The sequence below is a fragment of the Rhipicephalus microplus genome, chromosome X (assembly GCF_043290135.1).
Source record: "Rhipicephalus microplus isolate Deutch F79 chromosome X, USDA_Rmic, whole genome shotgun sequence".
NCBI classification, from domain to species: Eukaryota; Metazoa; Arthropoda; class Arachnida; order Ixodida; family Ixodidae; genus Rhipicephalus; species Rhipicephalus microplus.
Window position 1 is genome coordinate 439,636,134 of NC_134710.1, and position 27,324 is coordinate 439,663,457.

A 27,324-nucleotide genomic window follows, 5' to 3' on the forward strand; every position below is an offset into this window, starting at 1 on the left:
CTGTTGACCCGCAAGTCGCAGGATCGAATCCCGGCAGTTCACGGCGGCCACATTTTTAATGGACGAGAAAGAGTGCGAGACCTGTGTAGTTAGACTTAGGTGCACCTTAAGTAACCCCAGGTGGTTCAAATTTTCGGAGCCATTCGGTACAGCGTCTCTAATGATTATATGACAACTTTGGGACGTTACACGGAACAATTTTTATTCCAACTATTATATAGGTGTACACCCTTCTGTTCTTCAACACCCTCACGAACGGCATAATAACACCCTTTTGCCAGTTACACCCTTCACTGAGGGTGTACCAGCAAAGAAAAGGGTGTTACATTTAATCAAAAAGGGTGTAAATCCGCAAAACACCCTTTTTACACCCATAAGGGTGTGAAAAATTTTACTGTGTACGACTGCATTCACGAGTACGCAGATTACCTTTTTGCGCCCGGGGGCACAGAGGCACTTTGAAAATAATTTTTGTGCGTTTCGGGATTCTAAAGGCGCCATATATTGCGCAGCAGATGAGAGTGCGCTCTAAGGTGAGAAAGTTAAGCGCCAAAAAAGACTGACGACTTATGTTCAGTAGACATGTTCAAGCAGGCTGCTTAGATGAGACTGGCTTGCAACATTACTAGCGTGTTACATAGTTTGCATGCGCACTTACGAAAGCCAATACTTGAGTGTGCCTATTACAAGGAAGCGCTTCGTTTTTGAAAGGTAGTTAATGTCGCACCAGCTCTGCATTTCTGATATTTTGAGTTTCCTATATTTGCATGAACAATACACTCCCAATGCCAAAACTGTTGATGCTGCGGTATGCCTCCTTTTATGTAGGAGAAAAAAATGAGCTCGTCAGAAAAGTCAGGGAAATAAACACTCCCGCCTAAAGCGCCTTTCATTGACGGAGCTGTCAAAATCTCTCCACCCCCAAACTTCACTCTCAAAGGAGTGGTACAGACAAAAAAATTGCTTCCAAATCGGCATGTAACACCGCAAATGTCATCGAAAGACGGTAGTCTTTCGTCTGGAGAGAGTAAAGAAAACGTTTATTTGATGTTCTGCGTAAGAAAATCAGTAAATGGTTTTCTAAAGGCGCTGCGTTAGACTGCCTCGAGCGTGTAGCGGAGGCGAACGAGCGCATCAAGGCACGTTAGAGTTAATGTATATGCTACCTTTATGCCACCTAAAGGTAGCATATACAGTAACTATAAGGCACGTTAGACACAAGCGCCATCTGGCCGTTATCTTCAAAAACGGAGGCATGAAGCCTGCGGTGAAAGATGCGCGCCAGTCTAGGAGCTGATAAAGTGGCTTCTCGGAGTTTAATTGACCAGATAATGCAGCAAAACATTGATTGATTGATATGAGAGTTTAACGTCCCGAAACCACCATATGATGAGAGACGCCGTAGTGGAGGAATCCGGAAATTTCGACCACCAGAGCACACGGGCCTACACACAAATCTGAGCGCACCGGCCTACAACATTTCCGCCTCTATCGGAAATGCAGCCGCCACAGCCGAGATTCGAACCCGTGACCTGCGGGTCAGCAGCCGAGTACCTTAGACACTAGACCACCACGGTGGTGGTGGTCTAGGATGATATATTATCACATGGAGGATTGGAAGTTTTTCGAGCACCACATTCTCCGGATATCCAGCAGCTTCTCAATCGAGATCGTGAAAAGGTGCATACGCCCCCCCCCCCCTCCCTGATAAAAAAGTTTGCACACAGGCTGCATTGTTATTTGCCAAGAGCCTATGGTTGTGTGCGAGGGAAAATTTTACTTTCTGGGCACGTCCTCACTGGTTACTTCTGTTGCAAGGACACTGTGTAAACATATAATGTGAATCATTATCCCTGAGTTCTTTCTTTTCACAGCGAAAGCTATTATGAGATCAGAACACGGTTTACGCGTGGCGCCGTGGATGTCCGCCGCCGCCCGTAACCAGAATTGAAGGAAAAAAAAAACTCCGTAAATAAAACACATAATGACAATGGGATTTCAACACGTGTCCACTGCATGCATGCCCTATGTTCTACCACTGAGCCACGCTAGGGCTATGAGCTCTTTTCGAAACGAGCCTTAGTGAGGCTTGATGTCCTATGTTCTACCACTGAGCCTAGCTAGGGCTGTGAGCTCTTATTGAAATGAGCATTAGTCGGGCTTGATATCGAGAAAGTAAAATTGCAGTAACATGAGTAATAAAGCGTTTTGAACATAAAAGGAACAACCAGGTGTCACACAATGCGAATTGCGTTGCGATTAGGTCATCCGATGCTCCAATCTCTTAGAAAACTTGTTGTTGATCACCTATTACTCTCAGCCACTGCATGAAAAATGTTGCACAATCTGCCAACAAGTGTGTAGCAGATACCACGCTTCCCTAAAGGATGACAAAGGATACCATATATAGTGAATGCTGGCCTACTTCACATAATTTATGAATATTTATGGCGCAGTGGGTACCCTGCAGTGTGCTTGTAGCATCCCAAAGAGCGTTTAGAAAAGGCTCTGACAGGCTGCTCTTCTAGCTTTTGCTGTGACTGTGCTGCACGTTCCACGCAGGCCTGGTGTTTTTTCAACACGCTTAAAACGCCATGTGTTAAAGAAAAATTAATGCAGATGTTCGTTAAAGTCATTTCTACGTTTCCTCGCCCCTTAAAAATAATAAACAGGTGATTTAGTAGCTATAACAAAAGTCAGAGCTTTGCGACAAAGGCGAAGCAATGAACGCGATAGCAACAATTTGAAAGCTCACGCGCAGAATGGAAAGCAGATCGAAACGTGCCCCGCAATTCTCGTGCAGAAATTACGCATGAAACGTACTCACAGGTACGGATGCACGCGAATAAGCGTCTCATTTGTTACTTCGCTGAGTCTAAAAAGAGCGCGCTTTTCGCGAACGGAAACTGCAATGATTGCAGTGACCGTTGTGCACCCGGTAACTTCCACAGCATTGTTCCATGTAAATTGCGAGGCCAGCCAAGGCGTACGATCCTCCCCTGCTCGCAACCACGAGATCAGGACTCACGAGGGAGCGTCGCGTCCCATTTCTAAGCAGGGCAAAGTAGGCGTAGGAGATTAGAGCAGGCGCCGCTGCACTATGTGGTGACGTGCGCTCAATGCGCCATCTTCCTGGTAATGCCAAAAACACAGCATCGGCAAGTGGTAAATATAAATAGCTTGCCGGTTGAATGGGCGAGAGCGTTGTCCGGGTTGGCTCAGTGGTTAACGCCTAGCCTTCATAACGGAGAGGTCCCACGTTCAATTCTGCGCGCTGAAGCGCTTTTTCCGGCTTTTTTTTTCTTTCTTGCGTTTTCACACACAGACACACACATACACTCACACAGGGGCATATATATATATATATATATATATATATATATATATATATATATATACATATATTCAGCGCATGACATCGACGCTGACGCTAGCGGTAAAATCCAGCCGAGAGTGTGGTTATAATTGCTATCGCAACAAAACGCGATGCCGCAAGCGTCCATCGCATTACAGCACTATGCAAGGCAGTCTCCACCTCCTTCTGCCCTGAGCAATATGGCCGCCCCGGCTTCACTTCGGTACATGTACGGGTATGCGTGACCTCCACTCCAGAAATTCTAGTATAACCAGGCCCTGCAAACTCTCAAGTTGCGACGATGGCCGTAGGGGTCAAAAAAATCTACCACGGCGAGTTTGATCATGTGTGCGTGTAGTGTCAATAAACTCGTTACTCTTTCTTCTTTTAGCAGCTAGATAAGTTAGTGTGCATTTTGCCTGTTAGGTGTGCTCAATGCGGCTAAAACTTTCATTTCAGGATTTATCAAAATACCGTAAAATGTAGTTACCGCGTTGTTTTGCATAAACTTCGAGGAAAAACTTTTTATCACTTTTACTAATAATAAAAACGCGCTGACTGTTTGAGTTCAAGTATTGAGATTATCTTGTTGTTCAAAAAGCAGCAGCCTATTGACATCGCTTGCGTTTCTGTCGGTTATTTTGATCAAATTGTACCGCGGATAGCCATGGTGCATTTTTTTTTTGCGATCTGCATTACGAAGCTCCGTTTTAATTCAGCTTTGATATATCAATGCGAGCTTGAGTGTCAGACTTAGTTTACGTGGCGCTACGACAAAGTGAACATTTTTAATGCCTGTGAACCGTGTCAGCTGCTGTGCTTCACTGACGTCTGGCTGTGCAGCCTCCAGTGTGAAAATTCAACGCTTGCAAATCACTCAGAGACGGCCTACAAAAACAGAATACTCATACACAATGTGGGCGTGCTCAACGGTGAATGAAAATGCGCTGCTTTGCATCTAAGCAGTGCGTTTTTTGCTTGTATTACTGTTTTTGTCATTTAATAAGGCTGTTCGACTTGTACAGCTAATGAGGTGCACACCATGTGAATGTTTGAGATTGTTTACTTCGTTGTCGCATTCGCTGAAAAAACTTTCACTGCTAAACTTGTAACGCAGATCACATCATCTCAGCATAACTTTTACCTGTTTCTGTGTGGTCGCGGGTTGGAATCCTGGCTGCGGCGGCTGCATTTGCGATGGAGGCGGAAATGTTGTAGGCCCGTGTGCTCAGATTTGGGTGCACGTTAAAGAACCCCAGGTGGTCGACATTTCTGGAGCCCTCTACTATGGCGTCTCTCATAATCATATGGTGATTTTGGGACATTAAACCCCACGTATAAATCAACCTGTTTCTGCTCAAAATACGTCTACCGCAACATATTGTCACGTTTGTTTCACAAGCTTTGTTATCGCTTCGTTACACTACGCTCAGCGCAAAGCGCGCCTACGATGTTTGAGAAGCTTCAAGGCTGTCGGAGATCGTTTTGTTAAGATTACGCCCACTTTGTGGATATCACATACTTTTTTCTGGAACCAACGTCACCGCTAGCAATAACGCTAGAATATTCGAAGGCAAGGGTATCAATGCCGACACGCTTCGCAGCTTGTCAGTTCATCATTGGCCACCGCTCTGTAAGCCGCAATCACTGCCAGTGTCTCGCTGTAATCTTAGTGTCCTTTTACGTGGCTACAGGTTCGACCGAATAAATGTATTATTCTTCAAAGTATTGTCTGCTCTCTTCGTCGATGTTACGACCCCAGGACAATATGCTCATAAATTCAACGCATGGTACAACCAAGTGACCCTTTAATACATGCATGCGTTCGTATATTTTTTGTAAGTTTACAACGAGCATATTCAATTTGCATAGACCATATATTCAATCTATTTGAACAATTACTTGTCTTTTTTCTCTAAAGAACGTCACTAAAACAAATTCATTAAAATGCCATCTACAAGAAAAATTCACAAAATCAGCCATGTTACGTCCACACTAGCTTTCTTATATGCAGTGTTCACATAAACATTCTTCTTATTCATGAATCACAAACCCATTCTTGTTTCTACTAGAGTTACTAGGACTGTTTTTTCACTTACACCCAACCGCAGCCTCTAAGGAACTGCTCATATGAATGTATGCTTCGATGCTTCATTGTTGAACCTATCTTAGGTAAGCGGAGAATGTGTCATCACTGAAAGCAAGCACATGTGCCAAAATTCTGGCAAGGTAGGGTTGAAGACACTTCATTTATTGAACCTATTTTCATGGAATAATTTCTGTTTTACCCTCCTAACGACTCAGTTTTTTTTCTCAAACTGCACAAAAGAAAGGCCATTCATTAATACATCAGGCAGACAAATTGAAACGCTATGCTGAAAAGCCGTGACAGTGTATGATATGTTCAAGCTGTAAGAATTCGGGTGCACAAATTGTTCTTTCTTGTATTACGAAATACTCAGTTCGCAGGAAATGTCCAGGCTTCAAATTTCTTGGACAGTGCATGTGATGGGGTGCTCATACTGTGCTTCACACTACGTGTCAAACATTTCACAGAGTAACACATATAACCAGGTAACAAATGAGCCTGTGGTAGCGGATATTTAGCAGCACTTCTTTTTCACAATGAGTATAGACTCCTGTGAATGTGAAGGCTGTTGCAAGGCGACGGCAGAGACAGCTACAGTAGTGCTGAAACGAAGTTACTAATACCACGTGCATGTTGGGAGTGGCACTGTCAAAGTTCTAAAATAAGAAACTGTGCAAGAACTCGTTCCTTCTTTAAGCGAGACATGTTTTGCAGAGGTAGCAACAGCGAAGCCGAACTATGAGAGTTAAATAACTGGAATAAGAATGAAGTAGATGACACTCGGCATGCAATCTCGTCTCACGAATTACAATCTGCAACAAACCCTGAAGAAGAAGTATATAACAGCTGCATCTTGCTCGTACTCCAGAGCGGAAATTCGGGAGCTTAAAAACAAGGGTCAGCTTAAATTGAGGACGACGAAACGAGCAATACAGAGAAAAGTGATAAATGTAACCTTGAGAGACAAGAAGAGAGCAGACTGGGTCAGGGAACAAACTTGGGTGGAGGATATCATAACTCAAATCGAAAATAAGAAATGAATAAGGGTAGGGCAAGTAGCACGTACACAGTAAAATTTTTTACACCCTTATGGGTGTAAAAAGGGTGTTTTCAAGAATTACACCCTCTTTGAATGAATTTAACACCCTTTTCTTTGCTGGTACACCCTCGGAGAAGGGTGTAACGGGAAAAAGGGTGTTATTATGCCGTTCGTGAGGGTGTTGAAGAACAGAAGGGTGTACACCTATAATTGTTGGAATAAAAATTGTTCCGTTTAACGTCCCAAAGTTGTCATATAATCATTAGAGACGCTGTACCGAAGGGCTCCGAAAATTTAAACCACCTGGGGTTACTTAAGGTGCACCTAAGTCTAACTACACAGGTCTCGCACTCTTTCTCGTCCATTAAAAATGTGGCCGCCGTGAACTGCCGGGATTCAATCCTGCGACTTGCGGGTCAACAGTTCAGCACCATAAGCACCAGACCACCGGCGCGGGAGTGCACGTGCAAGAATCGAGCTGCATCCATGCTTGCAAATCAAATACCACGCATAGCGCAAGGAATGCATGCCTTTTTTAAGATAACAATGTCGCAGGGATGAAAAAAATCAAGGAAATGATTGAGGCATTAACCAATTTTACAGAACACTAAGAATAATTGAGAAAATGTAAAAGAGACTAACTTCTTCTCGCACTGTATGATTCGACATGCTTTGCCGCTTTATATCGTCCACATTATATGTGAATAAATGAATGGGCTACTGTCACTATCTACGGACAGCACATATTCATGTGTAGAAGCAATTGAGAAAAAAAAGCTTGAATTTATTACAAAAAACCCTTGCTCGGTCAAAAGCCGTTTGAGTGCAAGTTGTTTTCACAAGATTATCGAAGACGAGACGTGCTTGGTCCAAAAAGAAAACAATGCACTACCTTCTGCAACCATGCGGGAGCACGGGAAGTGGTTTTTTAGGTGAAGAAATAAAGGTCAGAGAATGGCACGGTCAGTGCACGCAGCGCCTTTGCGAAGCGAAGGGGAGAAGGGTACGAGAGGAGGAAGAGACACGCCTCTCGCCCCCCCCCCTACACACACACACACATTATATATATATATATATATATATATATATATTGTGGGACCTGCGACTCACGCCGTAAAATTTGTATTTGCTATCTATTCTCTTTGACATCCCCTCGAGGGGGGGGGGTGTATGAGGTGATCAGCAGGGGGCGCTGCAACCCCCGTCGAGTTAAAAAACTTACGTCGAGTTACAGTGGCCCCTCTATATTTCTCTATGTACCTATAGGGATTTACATTGCCCCCTAAGTGACCAAGGGTTGCCCCCGCCCCCCTTCCCCCGTGGTGGGCACGCGTATGCATAGGCACCATCAATCATTGCAATACAATTTTGTGTGTAAATGTGTGCGTCAACCATAGTACATTTCGAAGTCAAGAACATGAGTGTTTTAGGTGATTATTACCGCTGTTCTTCATTTGTTAAAAATGCATTGTACCTGCAAGCGTTTAAAACTTCGCGCGCTAAAGTCACGTGTTAATTTCTTATTTAGTTTTTTTGTGAAAATAAAATTATTTTTCCTGCTTCGTTTTTATGTTATATATATTTCCGTTTACTCTTTATACTTTACCGCATTACTTAAGCATTTTATTGCGCCTTTGTACGGAGCTGCGGAGCTGTAACCCCGAACTTGTTTTGGCGTGCTCGCTGGTCGGGCGCTGCAGCTTGTCGGTTCTGCATCGTTTTTTCTCGTTTTTTGAGGTGTGCTTGCGCGCTGCGTTCGTGTTTTGTGTTCTGCCGGTGCTGCCTATTACGAAGATGAACTCTACTCAAGCGAGGACGTGTGGCGTCGCATTTTGGAACACTCGCCAGGTACTTACCACATTCCTGCTGTCGGCGCTTTGTCAACACCGAGAGCGTGATAACGACGCCATGCTACGTTTTTCGTTACATGTGGGCGATAAGTGAAGTTTTTTAACGTAGCGAACCTGTTTGTGTGTGTCATTTCATCAGGATGAAGGCGTTTTTGTAGGAAGTGAAGCGTGGGCGAGCTTTTACTTTCGATTCAAGCATCCTTCGGTGTGTGAAGCACATGGCGCGTGCCTGCGCAGTGGGAATTCGGCGGCGGATTTGTGCGAGTTGTGACGGCGCTCGCCTCTGTCGGCAGTGGTGTTGGCAGGGAGCCCTGCTCGCGATGGACCAATATTTTGGTTAAATAATTGTTGGGCGAAGACGGCGTTTGTTAGCTGTAAGCGTTGATTACGCCTAGGGCGCGTATGTTTGGATCTCTTAACTTGAGGCTTTTTTTTTTTGCATGCCTGTTCATATTGTGTGCTACAGGAGTCAACGGGTTCATTTGTTGTACGTTTCATACGTTGTACGTCCAAAGCAGTTTGAAAAGTTTCGTAAGTTGTACGCCCTTTTTTTAAACTGCTATCAGAAATTGCTGCAGGCAGCCGAACGTATGCCGGTGTATGCATCCACGCCGGCACGCATCTTTGAACTACCGTGTTATTCGAGTTCGCGTGCAGCATGCTGCCTCGTCTTAGATACGGCTCGCAAGGCTTGCACGTATGTACGCTTACGTGTTTATGCAGTCCGTTTAGTCAAATCTGAGCTTACGTTATACACTCGCAACATAGGTTGTCTGATTCGTTCGGAACCCATGAATTTTGAGCCGTTCGTTAAACTTGAACTGTATTTCCGAACAAAATTTTTATGGCTTATTGGGGCCGAATAACTGTAGCTTAACTGTGCGAGCCCTAATTCGATCAGTAGTTCATGCGGTAGAGCACATTTTATTTTATTCAGCTTGTTTTCGCTATGCTTAGATTTCATTATTTTGTGGTGGTTTATTAAATATTGTATGTGCCTCGCCAAAACTTTGTGTTCAAACTTCGCTAAGCAATTTTGCTTGTACGAACAGTAAGAACAGTTTAGACCATCACCTCCAATGGCATTTAATAACAGATGACAAGCTTTTGCCGATCTGGTCAGAAACACACATGAAAACATTGAAAAACTACACATTGGCCTCGAATAAAAGCACAGTCTTTGTCACTTGTGAATAGGGCTTTTGTGTGGGGGCCAAAACGTCATGATTTCAATTAGGGTCAGCATGTTGTTTTGTCTTCACACATCAGATGACAAGCTTCAGTAAATTCTATAGGCATGCACTACAGTTATAGAAGGGATCTGTGGTGTTTGGAGAAACAAATATATCATTTAACACTCAAAACTTGCAATAATGTTATACATCATAGTATGCATACATAAGGCATGCACGTGTTGCTTTGAAAATGGAAAATTGGACAGTATGTTCATCTGACAATCATGAATATAGACTGCATGTTTCCAAGCTGTTGGCATTGACGCAATTACACAACTTCAGAAATCAGTCTCGTCAAACGTTTATTGTGTATTGCTAAATCGTGACCAATGCCTTCCAGTATTCTTGTTACTAGAGATCGTTGCAGAAGCTTGCATGCTTTATTGGGATGGTATTTAGCTCAAGATGGGTGCGTTGTATTAGCACTTCCACATTTTTTCCCATTATTTATTAGACAGCCTGTAATGAGGGGTATGTTAGGGATGAGTGAGGGGCACTGCCTTTTTAGCCACCTGGAATCATTAAATTAACAGCCATAATTTAGCAGTTGACAATAGTAATTTAGTGAAACCAATTTTCTTCGTTATCGGCATAATCGTTCAAATGTAGGCAGCCGAAAGAGAGTTGCATTAGTTGTGTTCAAACTAAAATTCGTAATATAACTTTATGTGTTACCTCCAATGGATACTTGATCAAAGTGCATACCGTCATGTACGCACTGCCCTATTATTGAATTGGCATGTATACGCACTATGCCAGAGCGCTATTCAAGTATATTTTGTGACAGATCTGTTATGTGAAAAATGCATATTCTTTCGTAAGGTTGCAGCTATGTTCGCCAAAAACATTGAGGATGTTTTTGTTGTAGCATGTCTGGTTTTCGTACATCCTACTCTTTTAAAACAAAACTTTCCAGATCATTCTAAATTGAGTTCCAAATTCTGCTTCGCTAACAGACACATCAGTAAATTGTTTTTTGTTTCTCTCGCAGTCTATACATGCTCGTCGTAGGAAGAGAGTGTGGAAGACGTCTGGACTAGCCCATCATCCAAGGCTGGCTCGTGAAAAATTTGACTGCTGGTGCACATCAGTGGCGCATGGCTTCTGTTTCTTCTGAAAAGCGAGCTGCAGAGAGCCACCTGGTAGCTGTATTCAAGGAGCACAAAGGTTCAGGGTGTTCAAAGTTAACCCTTTTGTTTTTCCTTAAAAGAGAAGTCAGCGCTGTAAGTTATCTATGTAAAGCCACCTCTGCTGATAGCTATGTATCGAGGAGGATGCAATGTGAGACAATAATTATCACTGTCAGCGGTGCCATTAAGTTTTATTAATCAACTTAATAGTGACCACAGCAGGAGATCATGTATGTGTTAAATATTTGAGCCAGTCACATTTCTACATATTGTCACTTGTAAGAATTCTAGCATGCCTGTGCTCAGATATCCTGCTGGAAATTTAGTTGCGGCTTGCATTATTATGTGTGCAGGACAGTGAGCACTAGCACAGACTCTGATTTCATGCATTTAATCTGACCGTCGGTGGAAGGCATGGGCAAACATTAAAATGGTTACTCTTGCTATTCGCTGGCGATAGCAAGAACCGACTGCTCATTCCGCTATGGAGTGATATTTTGCTAAACCTCACTGCCTTGCATGCGTAATCATGAAAAGCAAAATTAAACTTTCAAACGGGATATCTAGGAGCATAAACATAATCAAAAAAGTTTTCCAAGTGGGACTGTGTAGAAACACGACTGCCTCCAACTTTTTAATGCAAACATACCTGCTTATTTGCGTTACTAAAATTTCAATATTTTTGGTTGATAGGCCAGATGACAGCATTATTTTATTACTTTGTGTCCCCCTGGACACAATCTGCCAAGGTGTTTTTCTGTTCCTAAGGCTAAAATTCAATGTAACTAGGCAGTGCATTTAAAAATGTGTCAGGGCTGCTTACTGAGCTCTTTATTGGATATTTTGTTTTTTCCAAGATCTACTGAGTGTGTTGCTCGCCAGACTTGCATGTCAAGTTAATTGATGCCTTATGTGCAATTGGCCATTTAGAAACTTTTTGTGTTGTGATAAAAAGTAGCACATTAATGATTTTATCTTCAGTGTAACCTTCACTGAATATTCTATTTTAATATATTTTTGTCACTGTAGTTAATTCATTGCCTTTGGGAAGTTCAATTCATAAGTACAATCAAGTGTTTTCCCACTGTCATACTTCATCGTACCTAACTTTGCCAATACCAAACCATGTCGGATATTTTACAGTGATACATACTCATGTTTAACATTGTCAATGATAACTGATAGAAGGCATACTAGAATATTGTAACGTGAGTCCTTGGATCGGAGGGTTGAATGGTGAATTTTTTCAACTACATAGTAATATCTGTTTGCTTTATTTCATGTCAAGTGTAATGAGAATAATATTTACCGAGGTTAACGTGTTAAAACCATGATATAATTATCAGGGACACTGGAGTAGAGGGTTTCAGATATTTTGACCACCTGGGGTTCTTTAAATCCATCCACGTCTAAGCAGACACGTGTCATGCATTTCCTCCTTAATCGAAATTGCAGCCACCACAGCCATGGTTTGATTTTGTGGCCTTCAGTTTAGCAGTCAAGGGTTACTTGAAGCGTATATTAGTTGTGGGTTGTGGTCTTGCTTCCATGATGCATCTTAAGTACAGCAGTTTGGTGCCAACCAGGCATCTCTACTAGTGCACTGGTGTTGTGTTTTTGCATTCGTAATTTACTGCAATATTTAACTATTTTATCAAGATGCATTTCTGAGCAGCTCTGCGAAGTCTGTGCTGGTGCTTATTACATTCCTAATTTTTTGTAAGAGGTAATGATTGTTGCATGTATTCTGAGTTAGATATGAAGTTACGAATTTTCCTTCTTTTATACTCTGTAAGAGTGTAAAGCCCAACAAGTCACTCTGTTATACTTTGCATATTGTACATCAGATGGCTAAATTGTGTGTGCAGAGCTTATATAAACAGCCCATAGTGTTTCGAATGCCTTGAAAACTGCCTTAGGATCAGAAAAAACTTGTGAAGAGTGGGATAGTCTGGGTGAACAGTGGAAGTTCCTCAGATAGGCTGGCTGATGTTTCGATAGGAGGACTTATGTTCGTGAAAAGTGCCGTTTCTTCTCATCCTTGGCATGTTAGCTTTAAGGGGGTTAGTAGAGATGTCATCTCCTGGTGGTGGTGCGTGTATTTGTTGGCAATTGCCGCCGGAAAAGAAAAAAAAACTAGAAAGCAAACAAGTGCAGTCCTCACTTCATTTCAAGTTGACTGGTAGCAATTCACAATGTTCTCGGAGGGTAGAGAAAAAAATGGAAGCAAAAAAGAGGAAACACGCAAAGTAGGAGCGGTGTGCTGCCGCTACAGAGGCAAAAAAAGCGAAGAGCTTTAAAGTTTGAAGCCAGCAGACAGTCCCCGCGTTTGGCCATCACAAAGGGTTGCCGACGATAAAGGCCTATGCTGTTCTCGAACATCTATGAATGGGACTCGTAAGAAAGCGGTTACGAAAAGCCGCGAGAGAGAAGCAGGCAGCTACCTTTAAATGCTAAGATTTCAAAGGTAAGCGACAACAGATGTGTTCGGAAGAGAATGTGTTTAATTGGGAAAGTCATTGGTTAAAATATGCTTTCACTATCCCCGTAGGTGGCCCGCTCAACAGAATTGCCTCAAGAATTTGGCGGCATGTTGGCAGAGAAATAGAGAAATTCAGAATGCAAAGGAAATAAGCATCAACGAGAGAAAGGCAGAAAGAAAGGAAAATTTTAAAAAAGGCGGGTTGGAGGTAGATGACACGCTAGTGTTAACAGACGAGGAAAGGAAAAAAGAGACGCAGAGAAATTTGTGGCTTGGCAATGACCTAAGGGTGCACGGTAGTAGTGTTTTTTGAAGCGACAAAAGAAGAAAGAAAGCTGTGGTTGAAAGGTTCTGGCAAATAAAAACTTCGTAGTTGTGTGTGTATAGACCCATGTATATCTATATTTATAATTTAAAAAATTTCGAGAGAACATCAATAGTACACTTGTAGTCTAGGAGCGATTCCATGTAATACCGGTTATGTCTATTTGAAGGTTGAACCTTTCTCCTTTCTAAATGCTGTCGTAATTATGCTATGGCTTTCAGCGATTCCAAATTGCGACGTGCTACATTGATTCGTGATCGGTGTAGGTGCTTACATTTCTGTATCAAATGTCATTCCATGTATTTCCTCTCTCATGGTGAGCAGAAATTCGTAGAACATAAAGCTATGCTTGGTCGAAATTGTGGCCCTGTTGGTTGAAGTGACTGGCTACTGCTTTTGGTAAATTGTGTTTTGTGTCTGCACAGTGGTCGTTCAGTCTTACGTGAATTGGCTGCCCAGTTCTGCCTATATATTGTCTGCAGGTGGCGCACTTAAGACAGTATATTAGGTTGTTCGAAGTGCAGATGAAGATCGATGGGACCTTGTGAATGTAGTCAAATTTTGTGCTTTTTAAGTTGTTAGCCAGCTATATATTTTTACAGGTGGAGCATCTGGGCCGGCCACAGGGACCAGACGTCCTAGTGTTTGCTTTAAGTTTTGCGGGAATTAGAAATGCGTGGCACGTGGCATTTGCAACGCTAACTTAAAGACATGCTTGTTCACACAAACTTAGACTAGGACGTCTGATCCCTGTGGCCGGCCCAGGTGCTCACCCTGCAAATATATACAGCCGGCTACCAACATAAAAAGCACAGCATCTGACTACATTCACAAGGTCACATAGAGCTTCACCTGCATTTATAAACAACCTAATATACTTTTCTGAGTGTGCCAGCTGTAGAAAACAATATATAGGCGAAAGTGGGCCGCCAATTCACGTAAGACTGAACGGCCACCGTGCAGACACAAAGCTCAATTTACCGAAAGTAGTAGCTGGTCACTTCTACCAACAGGACCACACTTTCTAAAAAGCAAAGCTTTATGTTCTACAAAATAATTTCCGGTCACCACGAGAGAATAAATACATGAAATTATAATTTATACACAAATTTATGTCCCTACACCCATCAGGAATCAATGTTGCACGTGGTAATTTGGAATCGCTGAAAGCCATTGCATAATTGCGGCCATATTTAGGGACTAGAAACGTTCAACCTTCAAATAGACATAACTGGTATTACATGGAATCACTCCTAACCTACATATTGTAATAATAATATTCACTCTAAATTTTAAAACTTTAATTATAGATATACATGTGTCTATATACACACAACTATGAAGTTTTTATTTTCCAGAACCTTTCAACCACAGCTTCCTTTCCTCTTTTGTCGCTTCAAAAAACACTCCTACCGTGCACCATTAAGTCATTGCCAAGCCACAAATTTCTCTGCGTCTCTTTTTCCTTTCCTCGTTTGTTAATGCTAGCGTGTTGCCTATCACCAATCCGCCTTTTTTTTCATTTTTTCTTTTCTTTTGTGTTTCTCTCGTAGTTGCTTAATCCTTTTGCATTCCGAACTTGCCTATTTCTCTGCCAACATGCCGCCAAATTCTTGAGGCAATTCCGTTGAGCGGGACACTTAGTGAAAGCATATTTTAACCAATGACCTTCCCCAATAAACACGAGGTCTTACAAACACATATGGTGTCGCTTACCTTTGAAATCTTGGCATTTAAAAGTAGCCGCCTGCTTCTCTCTTGCACCTTTTTGTAACCTCTTTCTTATAAGTCCCATTCATAAATGTTCGAGAACGGCATAGGCCAATCAGCAACCCTTCGTGATGGCCAAACGCCGGGACAGTCTGCTGGCTTCCAACTTTTAACCTCTTTGCTTTTTTCTTGTCTGTAGCGGCCACCCATTGGCAGCACACCGCTCCTACTTTGGGTGTTTCCTTTTTTTTTCTTTTTTTCTCCACCCTCTGAGAACATTCTGAATCACTACCACCCAACTTGAAATGAAGCAAGGACTGCACTCCTCTGCTTTGTAGTTTTGTTTTTCAGGCTACGATTGCCAACAGGGACACATGCCACCACCAGGAGATGACGTCTTTACTAACCCCCTTGCAACTAATATGCCAATGATGAGAAGGCTAGGCACCTTTGACAAAGATAGGTTCTCCTATCGAAACTTTGGTCAGCCTATCTGAGGCATTTCCACCTGTCGGCCCTCGTTTTGGTTTTGTTGTGAAGAGTGTGTTTTTGAGAAATGGATGCTGTCTCTATTACCTAGAAAGATGCTGAAAAATAAAACTTGCAATTTTAATATGTGGTGAAGCTTCATGGGGTGCGGGCTGATCTGTTAATCATTTTTCTTCGGCCACTGACCTTACCTGTTCGAATATTGGCGGTAAAATGCTCTAACTGTAGTATGTATGAAATATCATAATAACTGTGTTTGCTTTCAGTTGAGAGAAAACCTGTGTTGTGGTACATGTACTTGACATTTATCTTACGCCAATATATGTCTGCTTTTAGGAAGTGGGAAAAGATATTTATCAATAAGTGGAAACGATGTCTGCCAGAGCAGCTCTGTTATTTTTGTATAATCAGAAAGTTTGAAATGAACTAGGTGAGGCTGAACTCGCATGGTTTCGCGATACCAAGTGTAACTGCAAATTAAGTTGCTGAAATATGTATATGTCTGCATCCTGCATGGGAAGTGTGCACTGTTACGGGTAATAATGTTTTTTGAATATAATGTGTTTGTGTGTCTACACAAACGTATGCATACCAAGCACCTTTGCTGTATCGACTCACTGAGCCACCAATTGATATACCCCAGATGTTTATGCTATTTAACACTAAATATTTGTATTAAATTGTATAACTATAGAAGGCAGTCTAAATTTCTATAGTCGGCTTTACAAAGAAGGCTTTGAGAAATATCATTGCATTTCAGTAAGCTTGCTTATACACACACACACACACACACACATTTTTTCATCCACTTTTCTTTATTCTTCTTATTTACATTCTATAGGTTCTAATAACTTCCCCTGTACATTCCTTGGCATTACTGTCTGTTAGATCTCGTTAATATATATATATATATATATATAATGAGATCAAACAGACAATATTGCCAAGGAAAGTATAGGGGAAGTTATTAGACCGAACTGTAATTTAAATGTGAAGAAATGTGGGTGAAAAGATAACTTGCCATGGACAGGAACCGAACCTGCGACCTTTGAATAACGCGTTACTCGAAGGTCGCACACCCTTTCAACACCCTCTTAAAGGGTGTTAGCTGAACACCCTACACGAAGGGTGTTCAGCAAAATGTTAGGGTGTTCAACACCCTTCTAAGTAGGGTGTATCTGAAAACACCCATAGGGTGTTCCTTTGGCGACAAGCCAGTTTACACCCTTAAGGGTGTAAAAAAATTTACTGTGTAGGCCGGATAACCACTGGTCATGGAGGGTAACTGACTGGATTCCCGCAGAAACACGAATGAGAGAAATCCACGAATTGGAGTAATGCACAAATGGGAAACAAGGCCAGGTAGGCTGATTAGATTAAAAAGTTCGCAGGTATAACCTGGCAGCAGAAAGCGCAGGACAAGTTTATTGATGAATCATGAGAGAGGGCTTTGCCCTGCAGTCAGTGTAATCAAGCTGATGATGATGATACGCCAAACATAAGCACCGACTTGCACGCAAGCAGTGAGCAATAATGTTGAAACGTATGCCAATATTTAAGCTTCAAAACATGTTTGTTCACATTACAGAGTCAACGCAATCAAAATAAAAAAGTAATCAGCAATTTGCGTTCACTTGCTTTCTTCCACTGTGACCTTCACCATTCAATGTAGCTTGACCAAGGGCGCCAGTTCAGCATCCGAAATCCTATCTGTTCCGAAATGCTGCTGTTGTGTTGTTTTCCCCTTCTAGTAAATTTAGTTTGGTTTCATTTTGCAAAATATTGTGAACACTCTAAATAGACTTCGAGCACCAACCAAAACGAGGGTCTTCCAGTTTAAAATAGCCGTCGTGGATACCAATGTGTTCAAATTATCAAGAGATTTCCCCCATAGAAACACTTAGGGCTGCATGCTTTAAATAACCAAGTTGAAATAACGGCATTTTCCTGTAATAACATATGTTCTATGTAAAAGACCTGACACATCACAACAAATTTTTAGAGGTGCGTTTATTTTTAACGTAACAATGTCTGAGTGCACTCTGTGGGCATAACCAAATTTGACCAGTGTTTGTACAAGTTGATGACTTGAATGTGTGCTAACAGCTATTTCCTTTCTCCTATGAACTATGTAGCCAACAGGACTAGTTTTGTATGATACCCACGTTAAGAGTGAGGCAGACAGTTAGGAAGTGGTGTAGAATGAAAATGTGAAGTCAGCTTCTGCCGTTCCCATCGTTTGAGCAGTGTCTGTGATGGCTATGCACTATTGGCACAAAAAAACTCATTTATTCATCGGTTCATGCAAAGCATAACATATTTGAAGGTCATTAAAAAAGTAAGAGCCATTTGGTTAAAAAAAAGTCTACATTCATTAGGAAGCGTTTTTATTGGTGGACTTAATTCAGCGAAAACTTACTCCACTTTTCAACAGGTTCACTGCTAACTTTTTAGCACTTTTCATACCATTGCAGTAGTTTCTTTAGCCAATCTGCATAAAAGATTCCAACCTGGTAAATCAACCTGTTGTGAACGGTGATCTTGCATTTCTCACTGTCTCAAAATCTTGTCCTGAACCACTGTTTTAAGTTAAAGAAGACGCAATAGTTGCATGGTGCTCGCTCAGGACAATAGGGTGAGCAATCAGTGTTCTCAACCAAAATATTTGATCCTCCCATTATTGCTGACTGTGGTGCATTGATGCGCGTTTTAATGTAGGAGGACAATTCTGGATGAGAATTTGTGACATCATCAGTGTTTATTGTACTTTTTACTGTGGTGAGTGTTTAACAGTATACGTCAGCTGTAACTGTGGCCCACATTTTTTAAATCAGCACAAAACATGCCCTTTTTGACTTGCAAAACGATAGCCATATTCTTTAACTGGAGTAAGCTAATTGCTTGATTTTTTTTGTTTCTGTAAAAAGAAGGGGTGGCACCACAAAGTTGTTTCTGTCATTGCGTACACTATCAGCGCCGCCACCTGTGTGGCAGTGTGCGAAAACAAACCATCCCTGTTTTATCGGTAGCAGTTCAAAAACGCTTGTCCACTTGACGTCCTTTGACGTTTGAGTTGGTCGGTAAGTGTTTTTTAAATCTAGCTTGAACAAGCTGTGTGTTACCGTGGCATATAAGCTACGATTGTGCAAACTGTAGCGAGGTTAACAAAGGAAAGTTTGTCTTGCAGACCACTAACCGTTAGTCGTCAATCTATTGCAATATTCAGTCAACTTGAACAGTTTTGGTTGTCTGGATGCTTGGCGTGACACTCCACTCTTTTCCGTACACATTTGTACAGGTATTTTGGAAGTCACAACACAGGGTTCTGACTTTTGTGTTACTCCTCACAGTTTGTCTACGAAGTAGGCACAACTCTTCGTAAATTGGTAAAGCCAGTGAATCTTTTGCCTGCAAAAATGGAATTACGGTGTGCACCTCACAATAGGCGGGAGCAGCAATGTTCGCCAACAGTGTTATCTGCGTTTTCCGTCAAGCAGATGACTACTGACTCAGAACAATCACTTCACTACTTTCTCAGAGAAGTCATAAATTGGGTTGTGCATGTAAATTTTCAGTCTGATGTTCAAATATTGAAATATTAGGAAATGGTTCTTACTTTAGGAACAACTATCGAAGAAAATTTCATAATACAAATTTCACTGCAATGATTACTCACTGCCTATTTTTCTAACGTTGTTGCCACGTCTTCCAGCACTTCTCAGCTTTCTAGTATTATAGTGTTCCATATGTGCAATGCATTGCGAGTGCTGTCCACTGGTGCATAATTTCTTTTTTTTTTTACAAAGGAGTGCTTTTGAAAACACCAACAGGCACAGTATATCTCGTGTGTGAGCAGATCAAGAGTGGGCGATCAAGGTCAAGGGTAGCTGGTTATCTGCACTTGTCATATGTGACAACTTTTAAAAGAACGTTGACTTGCTAAAATGCTAGACTCGCGTTTTCATTTCTCGCTAACTGTTACTCAAAGTGTTTGTCACTGCTACCTTTTTACCTCTTATGAAATGTAAATTAGGTTTTTTTTTTCACCATGATCATGTAAATGGTGTTTTCCCAGGATGCACGTGCTTAGCATAATTGGAAGGTGGTTTAGTTAGTGATGAAAAGACCGTACGCGCAGGCAAGAACACAGATAATAAAACACATTGTCGAGAACAGTGTTATATGCAGGCACCTTGCACAACAGCGTGGGGTCATATCTTTTTATACAACGCGATGTGCCTCTCACCAATGTGTTGTCAAACATTTGCCTAGTCTTCATACTTGCGGGTGGCGATTCGTACTCGCGGCTTCGTTTATTGCTGGTTACGGTTTTGTTTTAAATAAAAGAAGGAATACTTTTAAACTTAGTGACTTTATTAAAAATGGGAACCCTATAAAATAAGGTTGTGAAGCGCGAACGGTGAACATTTGCTAATTTATGTTTTTTGTGAAAAAACAGCTTGAAGCCACACGAACACACACGGAGCCAGAAGCAGGCCAGAAGTACGAAAATTAGGCAAATGTGTGTACTACCCATCATTTCCATGCTCGCTGAAGTGCCGTGTGTTGCAGCTCCCATAGACACTAGGGCCAGAGTTCCCTCTGGTGTATATTGAGAAACTCTATGGTATATTCTACTTGGGTAATACCCCAAACGATATTTACGATGCCTTCTGCATGGTGGCGCGACCTTCTCTGAATGTTGCGAATTTGTTCGTCACGTCAGTCCTCTTGCTCTATTCTTAACATGATTTACACTGCTTACGCCAGGAATGTTAAGGTTTTTGTTGTTTTTGACGCAGACACGGTCAAAGTACGCCCATTGCTTCATTCTTCCTCTCCCGAGGATCTCGCTATTTGAAAACAACGCGTTCAGCCTCGCCGAAGCTTGAGCGCACATAGTCGCTGGCGCTGTGGAGCGCTAGTTTGTTATGATACTTGAGAGCGGGCCTTTCAAATTGACGCAAAGTTTTTCTGAATCGACGACACTAGTACTAATGATAATATTCGTTAGAGCCTTCACTATTTATTTCAGCATTGCAACATACAAAGCTACAAATTGCTGTAAAATGTGGCATACAGCACTTTCGCTTTCAGGGGTCTTTTAAACGCGCAACATTCCTCACGGTTTACCTCAGTTTTGGTCTACCATCTTCCAGTTGTTTTTCGCTACCGTACACCTCTTCTTTTTTGTAGCAAACTTCAGAATTGTCCAAAGTTAAGCGCTCCAGAAGACCAGTGAGAAGAAGTGATGTGAGAGCAACTACGCACAGGCCAACGTTTAAAAGGCAACACGCGTGGATTTCAGGGAGCAATCATTGAGTGTTTATTCAACTAGCAGAACTCGACTGTACACAATGCACGAAATAATGAATAGAAAACGCTGAAAACAGTGACATATCTTTCGGCTTGCTTGGCTGGTCTCCGGCCGATAGATAGGCTCTCGAGTTCCAGTCATCATCTCATCCAAAAAATTGCCCGCGTCGCTGCCTACAGAGTTTTCGAGCATTCACATGTACAAGCTCTTTCATACTTAGCGGAAATCTTGGAGCACCTGGCATCGCGCTGCGACTAGCTCTGCAATCGCCCGCCGGCAGCAGCTCGCACGTGCGCAGACGCTTCAAGGGAGTGGAATGAATAGCGTCGCCTGCTAGGCAGCGTGCGTGCAGGTTTGCCGGCCGGCGCACGGATATCATTGTTAACGTGGAAGCTGGGCCAATACTCTGCAGTAATCATTTTCGGAAAAGTCTGCACCGCTAGATGGGACACAAAGAAACACGGAACGATGAACTTGCGCATGCATTCTTTCTTCGTGTAACGTGTTGCTGCGCGCTTTTTAAGATGTTCCCGTATCAACTTTGAACAATTCGCTGGACTAAACGTTATGCAACACCAACCTCTCAGCCTTCATTCGTGATAATGGGGCACTAAAAACTGAATTTTACGGCCGCATATACCTTGATTGCTTTATCGAAAGATCGTTGTACTGTGTGTGTTGACGAATGTCTTGGGTGAGAAAGCTTGAATGAGGAAGACACAATGATGAGCATGCACCTTCATTATTCATTTATTATTTGACTCTAAATTAAATATGATTGATCGATATGTCCGGTTTAACGTTCCAAAACCACCATATGATTATGAGAGATGCCGTAGTGAAGGGCTCTGGAAGATTGGATCACCCGAGGTTCTTTAACGTGCATCCAAATTTGAGCACATGGGCGTACAAGATTTCCACCTGCGTCGGAAATGACTAAATAAGGTAAAGCATTCGGTGGAAACTGCCGAGAATCTGAGCAATTTTAACACATCAGTATGAATGGAAATGATTTCAGAAATGATTTGGGTTATGAAAATCGCGAAACCGTGCTTATTCTTGACGATAATTCTTCACAGCAAAAAGTACTCGCTCCCGGCGCCTAAATGCATTCGTGACGCTTGCAAGTTCATGACCCCAGTGGTCTCAAAGATAGCACTCATTCTAGACGGCAGGAAATGCATGGTATCAACGATGTGTTCACGGCAGCAGGTCCTATTTGTTGACGATGGAGGCGTGGCATCACAAGATCCAGATTGAGCTGAAGATTGAGCTCGTCTGCCATTCGTTTTTTTTTTGCTTTTTTCCTGTCTGAACCGAGAACTATTGTGTTGCTTGTCTGGCTTACCATGCCCCGTATAACGATTAAAGAGAACGCACATTGCGTGATAATTGTCGTATGTTCCTCGTCCCAGCGTACGGCGGTGCAGACACAGTGAAAAAATATTTATGAACTCATCCAGCACCACGACGTTTCGAGAGAACAAGGTATGCTTTCAAATTCTGCTTGTAGCACACAATTCTCACAATTAAAGGCTGAAAGGTGAAAATTTTTATGAAGAAGTGCATAGAAAGGACATAGAAGCACGCACTCATAAGGTGCGCCGACACATAAAGACGTCGCACAACGTTTAGTGCAGACTATTGACTCAGTTTCTGCCAAAACGATGATATCCGCGCGCTCGCCAGCAATGCAGAAAGCAAGAGCCACCATTGCAGATGATGCTGTTTGAAACTACCCTCCTGAATCATCAGCGCACGCGTGGGCAGCTGACGGCGCGTGGTTGCAGCGCTCGCCGCATCCCGCTGCCACGCCCTCCAAGATTTCCCCTAAGTGTGGAAACAGCCCGTACGCGAACTCAGGCGAAAACCTTTATTTCGCCTCAGTTCAACCTGAAGGTAATGAATGCAACCTGAAGGTAACGAATGCTAACAAGAGTTCACGTGGTCGCGTGAATCCTCCTCCGCAACAAAAACAGAGCAGTTTCTGTAAATAGCACATTTCAGAATATGGCCTCGTTGCGCACACTTGAATTCAGGCGTCGGTCTCTGGTCGTCCCGTATAGGCTCTGCAGTGGCCTGCTTGTTTGGGGCGCGGGCTGCATGTAAAACCTCAAGATTGCGCTTTCCCTCGTCGAATCGTTTATTATGGGGGGGGGGGGTCTAGAGAGCAGTTGTGAAATAAATTACAAGGGAATAGTCTCTAACAGTATAGTTAAAACAGTCTTCTTCATTTTGTTGCCCCCGCGACACTACGACGAATTTTTAACGCGAAAGTATTTTATGCCGTGGTCACACACTTTCACTCACATGTTTCTGTTACGAATATGACGTTCAAAAATATATATACTAACACAAGGCAAATAAAAGTATGCAAGAAAAAGTGCCGGCGGCCGGCATGGAACCTACGGCCTCTCATTCCGCAGCGTGCAGATCGAAACAATTCAACCACACATCGTATGTTTGTCGTTGTACTAACAGCGAGCTATTCATACAAACCATTTACTGTCGGCGGTACTCAAAGGTCGGTGCCTTGAACGTCTTCTCGATATGATTAGCACTATGGCGTGACGGGTGCGAGGGTGCGCTATGAATGTCGCCGCTCGGCACGTTGTGATTCACGTGTGCTGATCTCGTGGTTGGAACTAAGGCAATTCTTATTTCGCGCTCACCCGTTTACTTTCATTTAGTTGCAGGTGAAAGAAACTCAGGTATTTGAAATTTATGAAGTTCTCAACTGCCGCGTCTATCACAATAATATTGTGGTCTTGCGACATTGAAAACCACATATTAATGTAAGATCGCACTCATTTTGTGTATACTGTTGCGCTAGTTTTGTGCGTCTTTCTTTATACTGAGAAGCGTGCTTTAGGTGTCTTTCGGCGGCATTCGTTAGCTCGTGCTCGTCCTGTATATGCTCATTATGTGGGACCTTCTCCTTGAGGAGTGAGCTGCAAGTTTTGAGCTGCTTGTGCTTATCTTGTAATCTTATGATTTGTGTCTGTAGCATTCATTCCTTTGCTCTTGCAGGAAAACATTACACAATAAATGCTCACCAATCTTTATGCACACACGTTACATTTTCACGTTTTACTTATTTCTATGGCACAGGCATTAGCAATGCTCTTTTGTGTTGTAAAGACGATAGTCTTTCTTGGGGTACTTCGACGTAAAAACTTTGGTCCGTCTCTCTGTCTGTCTGAACATTTGTCTGTTTATCCGCCGTAACTATACCCCAAAACAGCCCTTTTATACTTCAAACGGGCAACCCCATCCGCAGTGCCCAGCAATATTTCTCAAGTTTCAGCGTTGATACCTGCGCGATTGCCAATTGAAAAGCAATAATTGCGCATACCTGAAGCACCATAATAACTACACGTCAAAATTTTCTATGTGTGTCTTTATACTAGAGGAGGCATACATAAGTAGTTCTAAAGACCGTAGCTATTATCACACTGCGCTGACAATGCAACGCGATACTCAAAAAGGCAACTGTTTCCAACGCTTTGCAAAGACGATAGGGTGGTGGCACCTGCCCGTTGCTTTGCGTTCTACACCTTATCGCCTCCGAGACTGGCGCGCACGCCTTCCTTGGTTTCCGAAGATAACTGCCAGATAGCGCTTGTGTCTAACGTGCCTCAATGCGCTCGTTCGCCTTCGCTGCGCTGATTGAGACTCTAACGCAGCGCCTCCACATTACAATTCACTGATTTTCCCGCGCAGAACAACAAAGAAACGTTTTTTTTTCGCTCTGTGCACACTCACGACTATCATCATTTGACGACATTTGCAGTGAAACGTGCATTTACGGTGCCAATTTTCCCCCGTCTTTCCCGTTCTTATGTTGCGAAACCCGTGAAATATTTTTTTTTCATGAACTACAGTAAGGTATTGTTTTCTCTGTATTTTAATGACGCGCCTATACCATAACCGTTTTACCTGCAGGTATCAGTTGTGATTTCAAAATGGTGCTATTTTCTGAGCCAAAAAAATTGGTGCGCTTGATCAATCTGTCGCATATGTACAAAAACACGAAAGCGCAATTACGCAACACCTCATATTTATTCTGTGGTTGTCGTAGCTTTCAACACTCATACAGATTAGGTATATTTCTGGCTCACAGTTGCTAGAACGCTATCCAGACTGAAGAACTGCCAGGTAGAAAATTCGTCATTAACAACATTTGGTTTAACAAGTCTAGCGTAAAAAAATGTCTATCTTGAGACTTTTCATGTGCGGTCAGAGCATTGGAGCTACAGATGACAAAAAATTCATATATGTTGTGACTTTTAATTCTAGACCATTTCCTGCACCGGCTAATGCGCGTTCTCTTCAGGCGTAATCGCGATAGACTGTTGAAAATGCACCACTTTTCGCAACATCCATCCAAGACACTACATATTACATTGCAATAAGTTAAATTCAATATATTATGCAGTCAGTGAGCTTTAATTCTTGCATTAAACAGTTTTTATGCTTGAAATGCTTGCTCAGTTTGTCTTTGGTTGTATACATTTCTAGCCAAAAATACTAATCTCAGCGTTAGCGCTGCGAGCAGCACTTCAAACTATCAATTAAAAAGACAGTGTTTCGAGCTAATCAATCGTCTGCAGTAATCAATAAGGCGCAGCGCAATGACGGTAAATGACCATTATAGGTGTCCACTCAGGAAGCCTGTACAAATGTGGACATTGCATTTAAAAGCATTTGAATAAACATGTGTTGTGTGACGTGATTCCGTAGTTCATTTGTACAGTTGTACATACCATAGCTGAATGGAATAAATACTGACGTGCTAGCCCTCAGCTATCGAAATAGATTATAAAGATTACTGCTTCGTAAAACAGCGTCACCCAATAAAATGCAGAAATCAACTTATCTGGCGCTTATAAAATGCATAGACAAAGTAAGATATCAAGAAGTTGACAACGATGCGGGTCATTTCAATTCACTGCCCATCAATCAATACGGGCATGAAAAGTGTCTGAATTCCAAGATCAGCTGCCAATATCTCTAAGTCTATTCAACACGTGGACCTAAGTATCGTTTTGTGACTACGTATGTCACTGTTTTCAGCCTACTGATATTCTTGATAAACAAAGATATCAGCCAGTGAAGAGCTTTTAAAAAATTACATTTTTTGCTTACAATGACCAGGTATTACTCAGAAGAACAGAAAACAGCCCTTTTGGTACCCTGTCAAGTAACAGTACAACGTTTTGTACAAGAGCAAACATTGCACAGCTGTTCTCCGCAGTAGTCAGCTTGTTTCCACTGATGTCAATTTTTTCATGGCAGCCTGACTTGTTTGCAAGTGCGGCTACTTTAGCTCCAAAGTGTAGGTGACCTTCATTCAGAAATGCAAGAGAGTAGTTAGTACTTATAGCATTTAGGCAAAGATTAATCAAGAAGATTTCGATGTCGTAAACATTAGGTGTCTAGGTGTACGCACTGTTGATTCTTAAACAGAAATAAATATGCAGCGACATGCAAGATATTTTGTAAAAAAGTGACACAACAGACAACACAGCCTTTTAACAAGGCTGCGTTGTTACTAGGCCTTCATAGCTTTGTAAATAGTGACATATGAGCATTTGCATGGTCATAGAAATTCTTACCCTTTTTGTAATTAAGATATTTTTAAGTTAATTTCAAAAATTTCTCACAAACATCTGTCCTCATTTACTTCACAAGAATGCCACAAGAAATAGCTAGAATATCGAATGTTCAAAGATAGCTGTTTACCAACTGTGCTTTATTTCTTTTACACTTCGAATTGCTGCTGCATTACCCTTTCTGTCCATAGAGCTAACAGTTACGATTCATATACGGGCATTCGTGCAATCTTACACAAGTTTTTTGTTCTATACTTCCTCAACCAGCGCCAATTCGTCGCACGGACCCGGCAGTGAGTGCAGGACAGAGGGTTGCTAGAATAAAGAAGCCTTTCACATTCAATCAGCGGCCACTTAATAAAGGTTTCTTTCTCCTCCTCCTCAACAAACTCGTCCAGTCTCTGACCTTTTTTTTAGATCTAATGAAGACACTCTGTATTCTTGAGCAGTGATTTTAAGCATGTATACTATACCTGTCAACAAGACTTCTTGACAAAATAAACCTTGCAGGAATGTGCAAGATATTTCATTCAAATATGACACAACTCATAGCATAGCTTGAAGGAGAGTGCCTAAGTTCAGGCCAGGAACTTGCCTTGCAAAGCAAATTCTCATTCGAAATTGGGGCCTCCTAATGAAGAAACCGCACCCTGTTTTTTTATCTGAGCATGTTTTGTCTTCAGATAAC

General features: G+C 42.1%; 1 protein-coding gene and 1 long non-coding RNA gene across 2 annotated transcripts in view; both read left to right on the plus strand.

Annotated features, from left to right (window-relative positions):
• The window catches only part of LOC119161814 (uncharacterized), a 477,337-nt gene that overhangs the window by 33,424 nt on the left and 416,589 nt on the right, over window positions 1-27,324 (plus strand). The window lies entirely within an intron of this gene.
• Window positions 1,723-15,828, plus strand: LOC142776603 (uncharacterized). Its single transcript, XR_012887664.1, has 2 exons — window positions 1,723-8,331; window positions 10,560-15,828. It is a non-coding gene; the product is annotated as an uncharacterized LOC142776603 (long non-coding RNA).